Below are 12,891 nucleotides of genomic sequence, written 5' to 3'. Positions count from 1 at the left end.
GAATAAAAGTTCTCTAGTCTATCCTCTTCCAGAAAGCTTGTATTTTTTAAGTTTTTCTTGGTGTGGTCAACTAGCACTAACTCAAGGTCGACCGTGGCTTTATAAAAACTTGGATTTCACGTGTTTACTTCCTTAGGGTCAACTATGGTTTTTTTCTACAATAGTCTAGCCTATTTTGACATGATTTTGACCTTGATCTGATTTGAACTAGGCAAAGTAGTAAATATGAAAGTTGTAGCTCTATCTCTTAGATTTCCAATGATTTAGGAATCAAGTCAATTGGACTTCTGTAGTGAGAGTTATGCTTGAAATACCACAACATGTACAAAAAAGGCATTTAACCATACTTGCATGATTTATCGCCATAGGATCGACTTGCCTTACTCTAAGATCAATTGGAGCTTTGTTTCTTCAAGATTCTTTGACATCTTGACATTTAACTTTAGCTACTTCTTTCTTTTTCCTTATGATCAAATGTTAAGTTGAGACTTGAAAGTGAACTTCATGGCTTGAAATAATCTTGGTGTTGTGTAGATCAATGAACTTCTCATCTTGTGCACCTATCTTGAAACTTGGACATCTCAAGAGTGAACATTAGAAAAATCATGAAACCTTGCTCAAGAAAGTTTAACATTTATACAATTAAGTCATTCAAGCTTAGACATTTATGAATTGAGTGTGTGAAATTTCAATATCATCAAGAATTCACACAATTAAAATAATCAAGCTTGCAATCATATAAGAACAAATGTATGAAAGTTTAAACCATTTCAAGAGCTTGTCAAAGATCACTTAACTAATGCAAACGCAAATTTGAGTCATTTTGTAATAATCAAAATTATTATGCTTCGTAATTTTTTGTTGAAAACTCATTTTTAATATTAGAAAATATTTTTGGGTGTAAAAATGTTGATTTTTATACTTGGATTTTCAAAAGAATTTTTAAATACCAATTCACCTCCTTTTTGGTATATTTTCCTTTGAGACTTCTACACTAATAATTGGTATTAAATCTTGGTCTTAAATTAATTTTTAGGCCTAACCGCCTTTGAGAGATCTTTTGTAGAAGCTCAAATTAACAAAAATGGAGGTTACAACAACCATGCTTGGTGAAAGGCAATCGATCCAAAGGCCACCCATTTTTGTAGGTACAAACTATCCTTAGTAGAAAAAGAGAATGGAAATGTTTATTCAATCTATACATTTGGATGTAAGGAGTGTAAATGTATGGAGTGTAATACTAGATGGTCTTCATGCACTTTATAAAGAAGTAGATAGCAAGATAGTGATCAAAACTAAAAATGAGTGGAATGATAAAGATAAAAAATTTATTTAAATCAATTACAAGGCATATAATACCCTTTTTTGTGCCATGGGAGTTAGTGAGTTTAATAAGGTGTCAATGTGTGAAAATGCCAAGCAAATTTAGGAAACCTTAAAAACCATATATGAAGGCACCAACCAAGTCAAAGAATCCAAAATTGGATTGCTTACATATGACTATGAACTCTTTATAATGAAAGAAGGTGAGTCTATTAATGAATGTTTGAAAAATTCACAAATATTGTTGGTGGCCTAAAAGCCTTAGGAAAGGATTTTCCCAATGCACAACTTGTGAAGAAGATCATTTATAACTTACCAAAATCTTGGAGACCCAAAGTCATAGCTATTAAAGAGGCTAAGAATATATATGATTTTAAGCTAGAAAAGCTCATTAGTTTCCTTATCACTTATGAGATAACACTTAAACATGAGAGTAAGGGCGAAAAACTAAAGAAAGAATAGGCCAAACAAAAGAGTTTAGTCCTTAAATCTTTAGTCGAAGAGGATAAGATAAACATCAAAAGTAAGATTGAAAATGAAAGAGATTTGGTTATGTTAGCAAGAAAATTTAATAAGTTCATAAAGAATAACTCTAGAGCTATAAGACCTATAAATAAGGATATGCCTAAGAAAGTGTGTCCAAGTGACCATTTAACATGTTTTTATTGTTAAAAGCCCGAACATACCTAGCATGAATGCTCTAAGATAAAAAGGATTCCATGAAACTTCAAGAAGAGAAGAATGATGGCAACATGGAGTGATAATGATAATTCACAAGATGAAGAGGATGATAAGATTGCAAATCTTTGTTTCATGGCACTTGATGATTATAAGGTATATTTTTTTCCTCATAATCTTGATTCCTATGCTCACAATGAAAATGATTACACTTTTGATGAATCGTAAGATGCTTATAATGATCTTATGTTTGAATTTGAACAGAGAATTTTAAAATATAATGAAATCATAAGAAAACTTAAAGTTGAGAATGAAAACCTAGGTAAGGCTAGGATTGAACTAGAAAACAATATGAAAGCTATGCAAAATGAAATTAACTTGTTGAAAAAGAAAGACAATGACTTCATGATACACACTTTAAGTTCAAGATAGTGAACAAAAATTGAATAACATGTTTGTGTTACAAAAAGCCTTATTCAACAAGGAAAGGTTAGGCTATAATTTTACACAAAAAGAAACCCATCTTAAAAACTTCTTTGTTAAAGAAAATGAAATATATGATGCCTTTTCTAGATGCACTTCATGCCTCTAATTTGGAACTCCATTCTATCCTATTCTTATAGAACTGTTACATAAAGTGATAAAATAGGTAGATAGTATGGGTTCCCAAGGGAACTAAACCTTCACAAGGTAAGATATAGTAGAAATTAATGTCGTTAAAAAGGCAACGAAGGTCACTAACCATAAAGGACCCAAGAAAATTTGGGTTTAAAAAACCAAGGTTTAACTTCTTTTTTTGTAAGAAGAACATACATGGTCAAAGTCAATAGCACAAGAAAGAGGTCAATTAAATCATTCATTTGTAATGAATATCTTTGAGGTATGGCATGTGCAACATTGATTATCAATTCTCATATACTTCATTTGACACATGTTTGATGAAATTGAGAAATATGCTTGCCAAGGATACTTAATGATGAAATACTCTTGTTGAAGAAATTTGCTTTTGAACTGTCATTAGAAAATTATTGCAAAATGATTGATTAATAATGTGTGTGAACAATGTACGATTAAATTGACAATTAATGCTTGATGATATTTTGGACATACATTAGAACTAATGTGCATATATTCTTGAAACTATTAGTATTTGAAGCATATATTGATTATTTATTTAAATACTCATTTCTTATTAGGTCCTTGAATATATGAGTATGAGATTGACATATTGAACATTCTATTTATATACTCATTTATCATATGATTATTATTTATTCTCATGTTTATCACGTGTTACATTTAAAAAAAAAATAAAATTATGTTTTAATGCGATTAACCACTTAGCTCCTCCTCCTTGTTGGAAGTAATTTAATGAATGATGATTGACATGGCCTTAAGAAATCTTGACACCTAAAGCTCTTGCTTTGATAGCTTTACCTTAAAGCCAATTCTGATGGTGGGAACTTGTCACCCATGTTATTTTTGTTTAATTTGCTTGGGTGCTTGCCCCTTTTGAATAAAAAAAATGAAAACTTATTTTTTTTTAATAATTTGTCTCATACCATTTATGTTGCTTCATATGTGCTTTTCATTATTTATATGAGTCTTGTTTTTTCTATCGAAAGAAAGAAAATCGATCTTTATATTGCAAGAATTAAGAGCTAAAAGTCCAACTTTGTTTTGCCACCAACAAAAGCAAACATTGGAATCCATCACAATTGCATTCAATTGGATCACATACTTCGCACCTCATACTCTTTTCTTTCACATAAAGACCTTGAGAAGTTACAACCACCTTCAAACCTAAGCAACAAAGTAATAAAGATGCATTGAAAATGGTGACAGCATTGACCTTCTTACATTTATTTATTTATTAGGTACAATAATATAATTAATTTTAATGTAATCAATCAAGGAATCTTGTTCTACTTAATTTTTGCTCGTCCGATTTCTTGTTATCTCATAGTTTCACATTAATTAATGGTTAGATTTATTAGTAGCTCAAGAATTTGGGTATGGACGGTCAAGGAGTCAAGGTGGCAATTTTTGTTTTTATTTAATTAATACTTATTATTATTATGTTTTAAACTTACAATCCAAAGAAAAGTAAGCTTTGGCTTCATGTCGGTTCCCATCGCTCTCTTTCAATGATTTGGTTTCTCCTTTTATCTTGTGGACAAAGGCAAGACAGACGGTGAGGCGAGGGCATACGTGCTAGTGGAGATATGAGACGTCAACTTCGTTTGCATTGATTGTAATTAATATTAATTTTTCACATTAATGAATCAAAAATTAAAATTGACAAGTTACCCAACTTATTAAATTGATTAGAACTTGATTTGATAAGTTTGGTTTATTGTGAGTTTGTGGCCCACCACTCATACAGATATCAATTATATAACTGCTCAAGGTTAAATTTCGTAACAGTTACCCTTAAGTAGAAAATTTGACTATTTCTTTTGACCGGTAACACTTCTTTACTTATATGCTCATGTGACATTATCTAGAAGTTATTTAAGAACTTTTTATGTAAAATTAAAGATTAGATATATAAAATTGAACAATTTGAATATATTTTAATTTTTATTTAAATATGTATTTTAATTAAAAATTATGATAATATTTGAATCCTTCACTAACTATCCACTAATTATTGTCTACAATTTTTTTAAAAATTAATTTTATACTAATTGAAGTCTATTGATTTTCAATTTTATTACTTTTTACTAAAAAATCTCAAATTTCATTACTTTTCTTCAAATCTTACCTAGTAATAAGTGAAAAGGTAAATGACTCAAAAGCAATTGGTTGCACTTCATTCATGGTTCTAGGAGTATAATCTCATTCAATCTAAATCTAGAATTTCCTATATTATTTTAACTCGTTCTTTTGGGTGAAAGCTTTGTAGTTTTTCATTTTCCTATATAACCTCAGAATGGTTGAATTATGATTGATTATTAATAAAATATTCAATACTACAATACAATTAAAATTAGCAATAATTAAGTAGTGTTAAGGTATTAATATTAAGGTATTTCATTATAACATAAATTTAATTAAGTAATAATTCTAAGTACTACAATACAAATAAAATTAGTAAATAATATTACTAACTTCTTATGTTATACTAATAATAATCTTATTAATTTATTTAATTAAAGTATAAAATTTTATAATATTAGACTACATAACTTTAAATTCTAAAAAATTATATAATATTTACTATTATAAAACTATAAAATTATTAAATCTTTAATAAATATTAAGTCCTTAATAATATTCATAAAAAATATTAACTTATATAATATTAATAAAGATTATATCAAATTAATAAATAATGTTAAATATTTTTTTAAAAGAATACGAAAGAGGTAAGGGACATCATCTCTCAACCTCCATGGAATTTACTAATCAATCTCATCATGATTAATTACATGAAATGAAAGGCCCAAGGAATAGTGGGGAAAGCAGTTCAAAGGTGATTGAAAAAATTGCAACTTATGCATAAATTCAAAGTGTTAGTAATTCTGGAGCCCATGGTTGATCATTTGAAGATTCATTATTTTTTACATTGTTTGGGATTTGAGGGAGCTTCTTTAATTGTTCAAATAAAATCTGGATATTCTGGACCTATGCTATTACTTGTAATATATTGTTGGATCATGTTCAATATCTTCATGTCAGTGTAACTACCCCATGGTTATCAAAACCTCTCATGGCATCATTTGTTTATGTAAAATGTAGGAGAACGGAGAGAAGAGAATTATGGTACTGCCTTTATAATATTTCTACATAAATGAGAGACCCTTGGATTGTGGGTGGAGACTTTAATATTATTTTGAGTAGTGAGGAGCATTTGTATGGTGCTCTTCCGAATAGTGGATCCATGGAGGAGTTTGTCGTGGTAATGCTTGATTCTGGCCTTATGGATGCAGGTTTTGAAGGTAATCCTTTTACTTGGGCTAGTTCCAGTATGTTTCAAAGGCTGTATAGAATATTATATAATCATGAATGGACCGACCTTTTTGCTTTTACTCAAGTACAACATCTTGCTAGGGAAGGTTCTAACCACTGTCCACTACTTGTTTCTTGCTCACAATTGGCGACAAGGGGTCCATCTTCTTCCCACTTCATACATGCGTGGGTTAAGCACCATAATTTCTTGAACTTTTCATAAAGGAATTGGAAAGCACCCAGTGAAGGATTGGGAATGGCAGCATTTTGGTTGAAACAACAAAGACTCAAAGGCGAGTTGAAATGGTGGAACAAGGGGGTGTCTGGAGACATTTTTTATAATGTCCGTATGAAAGAAAAAAATGCAGCCCAAAGTAAGATTGTGTACCAAAATGATCTTACTAAGAGAGAAGAATTGCACCGTGCCTACGCAGAACTTAAATCCCATTCCAAGCATGGAAGAAAATTTTTGGCAACAAAATTTGGTGTGAAGTGGGTAGTTGTAAGAGAAAGAAATACAAAATTTTTTCGCACAATGATACAGAAAAAACGAGTTAGGAATCACATATTCAAAATTCATGATAATGATGGAAACTTAACTGAAGACCCATTTATTATTCAGTCCTCTGCAGTGGAATTTTTTTCTAACCTTATGAGAGCAGAAGAATGTGATTTATCAAATTTTAATGAGTCCTTAATTCCGTCTTTCATTACTGCATATGATAGTGCTTTTTTGTGTGAGATTCCACATACTTAAGAAATCAAACAAGCAGTATCTAATATTGATATAAATAGTGCTGCAGGTCCGATCCAGATGGATTTTTTTCATTCTTTTATCAATAATGTTGGAACATAATTTCAGAAGATTTAGTAGAGGTAGTGGTTGATTTCTTTTGTGGTGCGCCTTGGCCTAAAGGTGTCACTTCAACTACTCTTGTATTGCTATCCAAAAATCCAATCCATTACGATGACATGATTTTCACCTTATAAGTTTATGTACTATCCTCAACAAGATAGTAACTAAACTTTTAGCAAACCGGTTAGCAAAATTATTACCTTTGGGAGAGGTAGACTTATTAATGACAACATCTTTCTGGCTTAAGAATTGATGCATTGGATTGATAAAAGAACTCAGTGAGGTAATGTTGCTTTAAAACTTGACATGATGAAAGCTTATGATAGATCGAGTAGGAATTTTCTCTATAAATGATGAAAACTTTGGATTGGAATGATTTAGAAATATAAATGTGTCCAACTATTGGTTCTAATTGTTAATTAATCGGGGTTCAGTGGGTTATTTCAAGTTTGAAAGGGGTTTGAGGCAAGGTGATTCAATCTCACCTTCACTTTTTATATTGGCTACAGAATGTATTATCCAGGGTGTTAGCTTTAAGTTGCATTACGTGTTGATTTGACAAAAATTACATGTTATCTTAAACTTAATGTCATGCATTTGAAATTGTCTCAAATATATTTTTAATCCCCTAAAGTCATATAATTGTTTGAAAAGCCATGCATTATTAGAAAATATCATAAAAGCTTTCCAATAATGCATATTCAACTAAGAAAACAAGGAGCAAACTTAGCTTAAATTATTATTTGATTGAAGGAACAAGGCAAAGGAGTAATAGTTGAAGAAAGGTGCTAAAAAGCTAAGGACATCTCAAGACAAAAGTCAAGAGTTAATCCCAGAGAAGCTCGAGTCAATCCAAAGGAAAAAAGAGTGAAAAACTTGAAGTATACAAAGCCATAGTCGACCTTGATCTAAAAAGCTCGAAAATTGAAAGAAAACACAGCTATAGTCAACCCTAGCTATTCTGATGCATGAAAAAGGAAGAAATCAAGAGACATAGTCGACTCTGGTCAGGGCATAGTCAACTATAGTAACTCAAACTTGCAAAATTCACACTATAAGGAATTAAATTGAATAGAGAAAGGTTATACTTGACTATAGAGCCCTAATTTGAGAAATTTGAATAACATAGTCGACCCTAGGAGCACTATAATCGATCCTCAAGCTTTAGCAATGGTAAGATTTAATTCAAACTTGTGTCTAACAACTCCACACTTCACACCAGCTATAAATAGCCACCTTTGAGCCACTTGGAAACAAGAAAAGACTTGAGATAAAGCTTTAAACCCTAAAAAGGCCACCAAAAGCTCATTTTCACTCTTTAGCTTCATTTTATTCTTCCATCAAGATTTGAAAAATTCTATGCTTGTTTCATTCAAGCTAAAATTTCTTCTTTCACTACACTCAAGCTTAAACTCCTAGCATCTGGCCTTTGTAGAGACATTTTCTTGCTAAACTTTGTATTCCATTGTAAAGGTTCTAACTTAACCTTGAAAAGCTATTTGTGGGTTTATGATTGAGCCTGTAAAAACCATTGTTTCTTGATCTAATGAAAAAGCATTGTAAGGGTTTCATTTGAAAGTGTAAAAAACATTGTGATCGCTTGATCCCCGTTAAAAGCTATTGTGAAAGTTTCGCTTGATCCCGTAAAAGCTCATTTCCCTTAGTGGATTTGACATACCTTAGTGTTCGAAATGAGTGGATGTAGGCATTAGAGAAAGTCGAACCACTATAAAAATCTTGTGTCTTGCTTTTAATTTTTTCGCATTGTGATTTATTGCTTGCATTTAGCTGAGGACAATATTTTACCTTGATTCATTATTTATGCTTTTCTTGCATTTGACTTAGGAGAAATATTTTACCTTGATTTGTTATTGTTCTTTTCAATTCATCATTGAAAACTTGTTTAAGAAAGTCACACACTTTATTTTTGACACAAGAAGAAGCTTTTGGTTTCAAAAGTTTTGATTTTTATTCTTAGTTTTTAAAAGAATTTTTAAGTACCAATTCACCCCCTATTGGTATATTACTTATTGAGATATGAGCAATATTCTATAGTACATTATTATCCATGATGTTTTATGATTATAAGTCACTTATCCTTTGCAGATGATACTATAATCTTCACAAATGGCAACAAATAGGCATTGGGTAAAATTTTGAAATTTCAAGAAGAATATTAGAAAGTCTTTAAACATAAAACTAATAAAGAGAAGAGTTGTTTTATTATAAGTAAAAAAGCTGCCAATTCGAGAATCTTGATAATATAGTTTGTTACAGGGTTTGCTGATAAGGTATTGTTGATTTCTTATTTAGGGGTGCGTTTATACAAAGGTCCTAAAAAATCTTTTTTATTTGATTCTCTCATCACCAAAATCAGATATCATATTTCTGGATGGGAGAAAAAAAAATTTTCTCATGGTGGGTGGATCATGTTGATAAGGAGTGTGTAATCAATGCCATTATATTTGCTCCAGGTATTAAAACCTCCTATCTATGTAGTTGAAAAGATTGAAAGAATTTTTAATAGTTTTCTTTAGGGAGATTTGACAACATCCAAACATATCCATTGGACTTCTTGGCAAAAAATATGTTTTCCTAGTCATGAAGGTGGCCTTGAAATTCGCAGCTTAATGGATATTTTTGAGGCATTTAATCTCAAATTATGGTGAAGATTTTGGACTTCTAAGTTATTGTGGTGGTCAAATTCCCATGCATGTGCAAGTTCAAATCAATTATTCTCTCATATGGAAGCAGTTGAAAAATGCATGCTAGGTTGCAGAAGAAGATATTTGTTGGAAAGTAGGAAAAGGGTGAGCTTTTTTCTAGCATGGCTGTTGGATGGATGAGCAACCTTTCGTAAAATCTTTCCTTTCTTACTTATATTCTGCACTTAAAGTTAATTATTTTTATAATAATGATAAATAGGATGTGGATAAGCTAAAACTCTTTTTGCTTGAATTTCTGGTTGACTGATATTCCCTTTGAAATTTCTAATGATGACATGGCCTACTGGACTCATACCTCTAATGGCACTTTCACTTTGAAAAGTGCATGGGATACAATTCGGCAGAAACAAACCAAGAATAAGGTATTGGAATTGATTTGGCATAGCAGTATTCCATTAACAAACTCATTATTTTTCTAGCCTATAATACATGGATGTATACTTGTTGATATGCAGTTAAAATCCAAGGGATTTCAGATGGCATCAAAATGCCAATGTTGCCATTCAAAGGAAACTTTGTTCCATGTTCTTTGGCAAAGCTCAATACTAGTCAGGTTTAGAGTTATTTTGCTCAATTTTTTCAAATTACAGTTATACTACCAGAAAACATCATACAGGTTATTTGGGCATGGAGCTATTTTGGCGATTGTACACACTAAGGACACATTAGAGTTTTACTGCCCATCTTTATATGTTGGTTCTTATAGGTTGAAAGAAATGACACCCGGCACAGGTAACTAGGTGTCACAGCCCAATTTTCGAGCCATGATCGGCACAAGGGCCCAATGGCATAGTGCCCTAAGCCCAAACAAGCCTTGTTATGCACTATTGATCATCATTTCAGTAATCATTCTTAAAGTCACATGTCATAATTCTGAACTATCAAATATTCAATGACATACTATGGCAATCAAATACTCACATTTGTATTATGCCAAAATAATGTCACTCATTTACCAACTCATAGTGGCATTAGTAATTAAGTATACATATTTGACTTCTAATATTGATCCTAGCCAATTGCATTACATATACGTGTTCAAAGGCTACAGACTCTTGGCCATCAGCGGAGTGACTCTAGGTGAAGGTACAATTACGAGATGTCATAGTACCTACCAAAAGATGGGCATACATGGACAACTCAATTTAGGTCCCAACTACCTCCAAATCTGAAAAGATGAAGTTTTAAAAGAGTGAGTATAAACTCAGTGAGTGAACATAACAAGGAAACAAGCAACCAATACAAAAAGATTTTGGAAACATGATGCACTTTTGTTAAAAACAATGCAATTTAGTTCAATTTCTTCTAAAACCCCATAATTCAACCTTTGATTGTTAAATCCCTTAGTGTTGAAAGATCCATGATAAACCATGAAATTGAAAAGAATGAAAGTTTCAGCAAATGTCCAAGCAAGACAAGTAAAACAAAGGGTTTCTCGCTGTAGCGAAAAGCATTCTTGATTTGCATATGTTTCATGTTTTCAAGCATATCTTCCACTACAGAAGTCCAATTGACATGTTTTTAGGTCATTAGAAAGTTAAGAGGCTGGGCTACAACTTTGACGTTTACTACTTTACCCAATTCTGATTGGAAGATAGTGAAAATTGTTATCAAAATGAAAGTACTGCACCATAATTTTGGAACCACCTGAGAGTTTCTTGCTGCAGCGAGAATCCATTATTGCTGCAGCGAAATTCCTTGCTGCAGTGAGAATCCATTCTCGCTACAATGAAATTCAGAGCATGGATTAAGGCTACCTACTTGAGAGTTTCTCGTTGCAACAACAATAAATCTCACTGCAGCGAGAAACAGAGCAATTTAGTTAAAGGGGTTTTGTTACATCAAAAAGCCATTTTCTTGCTGAAATGAAAAGCAATTTGGGAGCAATTAACAATGCCAACATACAACACATTCACAAGTATTTTCATAAACTTTCTATAACGTATATATATATACATCATCATCCATACCATCTCGCCACACTCAACTCATGTGCACTCCCTACTTGCACACAGCTGGGTCATTATTAGCTCATGTGCACTCCCACACTGCACATAGCTGGGTCATCATTAGCTCATGTGCACTCCCACACCGCACATAGCTGGGTCATCATTAGCTCATGTGCACTCACACACGCTCCCACACGTACATAGCTGGGTCATTATTTTCACACAAAAAGAACATCCAATGCATAATATACATATCAATATTATGTAATAACGTATGAACTATTCATATTGCACATTTCACAAGATTGAAACATTTCATCAAGGGCTTGTTCCCTAGGTATATTTTTAAAGTAAAAACAAATGAAACTTTCAAATGATTTATTTAAACATGTAGGTCCTTCCCAAAACATTTTGAAATGCAAGTTCACTCACTTTACGATAGCGGGATATTACATCGCTATTTGTTCGGAGGCATATCTAGCTATTCCTACTTACCGGTCGCTCGTTATTTCCCCCAGCACACCACCACAATACGCTACCTTTACTGTTGCATTTCCTAGCAACAATCCCAATTCAATATCTTTAGCGTACATCATTTATACTTCCCTTTTTTATTCAATCACGAATCCTTATTCAACTTAACTTATCTTGACACAGTTTTTACCAAAGTTGCTTTTATCCATTTTTTGCGTAATTCTTTAAATTATGATTATCGGCAACTTGTTTATGACTCTAACACATATATTAATCTTTTCTAAGGATATTTATCAAGTTCAACCATCATTCCCACAACAACCACAATTTTTCATAATATGCCACTTAAAATGTTAACTACACAATAATATCCATTTTCTCAAGATTCCTCAACTTCACTTAAAACATCATTTGTCTTTACCTTTATGATTGCTTGACCCGTACTTGCACTCCAATATTCCTTCAAAACATTAATCATCAAGCTGCCAAAATGATTCACACATTATTTCTCCAAAGATTTAACCAACTATGAGCTTAAAACACAAAAATCCTTACCTTAGCTTGCTTGAATTGCAAAACCAAGCTTTTCTTCCTTCCTTTCTTTTTCTTTCTTCTTCTCCTAGGGTTTAGATGTGCTGGAAATTGGGGTTAGAAGCTGCAGGTTTAGTGCCCAAGAAGTTTGGAGAAGAAAAAAGTAAGAAAAGAAAGGAAATGAAAAGAAACAAGGGAAATCACATGAAAAAATTGATTTTCATGAACTTGAAATGAAAATGGCTTTGGAAGCTTCAAGAAGAAGAAGAAAATATCTTGCTGGAGGAGATAAGGATGGTCATGGCTAATAAAGATGAGAGTCAAAGCTTCATTTGGAAGCTTTGACAAAACTTTACATAAAATTATCGTTTTACCCTTCAAGTTTCTTTCTTTTTTAATT

General features: G+C 31.9%; 1 long non-coding RNA gene across 1 annotated transcript; it reads right to left on the bottom strand.

Annotated features, from left to right (window-relative positions):
- LOC108662889 lies at positions 10,403–12,555 on the bottom strand. Its single transcript, XR_001928745.1, has 4 exons — positions 12,516–12,555; positions 12,382–12,442; positions 11,185–11,333; positions 10,403–10,705 (listed from the first exon to the last, which is right to left on the bottom strand). It is a non-coding gene; the product is annotated as an uncharacterized LOC108662889 (long non-coding RNA).

Source organism: Theobroma cacao, chromosome 7 (assembly GCF_000208745.1).
Source record: "Theobroma cacao cultivar B97-61/B2 chromosome 7, Criollo_cocoa_genome_V2, whole genome shotgun sequence".
Lineage (NCBI taxonomy): Eukaryota > Viridiplantae > Streptophyta > Magnoliopsida > Malvales > Malvaceae > Theobroma > Theobroma cacao.
Note: the sequence above shows the minus strand (reverse complement) of the source record. Positions and strands in the feature narration are given on the sequence as shown.